The sequence below is a fragment of the Arachis hypogaea genome, chromosome 10 (assembly GCF_003086295.3).
Source record: "Arachis hypogaea cultivar Tifrunner chromosome 10, arahy.Tifrunner.gnm2.J5K5, whole genome shotgun sequence".
NCBI lineage: Eukaryota > Viridiplantae > Streptophyta > Magnoliopsida > Fabales > Fabaceae > Arachis > Arachis hypogaea.
In genome coordinates, this window is record NC_092045.1 from 68,634,100 (window position 1) to 68,634,719 (window position 620).

Genomic DNA, 620 nt, shown 5'->3' on the forward strand with positions numbered 1-620 from the left:
GTTTATTGATGACAATTCAGATAGATACAAGAGTTACAAAATGAAAATGAAATCATCAATAAAGCAATTTATTAACTAGGGAATCAAAAGGGATAAGAATGCTAGCCCGTGCATTCATGAATTGGTTTGGTTGTAGCCAAGTAGTGCAAAATTCAAAATTGCCAAAACCAATACATGAATGGGGTAAAGATAAAACAATTTGCAGAAAATTGGGCAGCATTCTAGCTAAAATTGGATATTCCCAGGTAATAAATAGCAAGAAAAATAGTTCATATAAGATTAAAAGGTGCTGCAAAGAGTCATAAATAGTAGGAACATTAAAGAACAGTGTAATAGCAGCATGAAACATGAAAGAACAGCATAGGAACATAATTATTATGATAGCCAGATCAAAATTGCGAAATAGATAAAACAGGTAATCAAGAACGGCGCAATTATTAGGCCTAAATCCACTAACCACATCCTAGCTACCTAACCACCTAGAATCCACTACAATCATGCATCTCTAACTATCCTAATTTGAACAAAATCTAAAAAATATGCAACTAACTACGAATGATAGAGAAATCGGTGTACGGCGGAACCTGGTGTCTGTAGGACCAGAATTTGAGACAGATAGG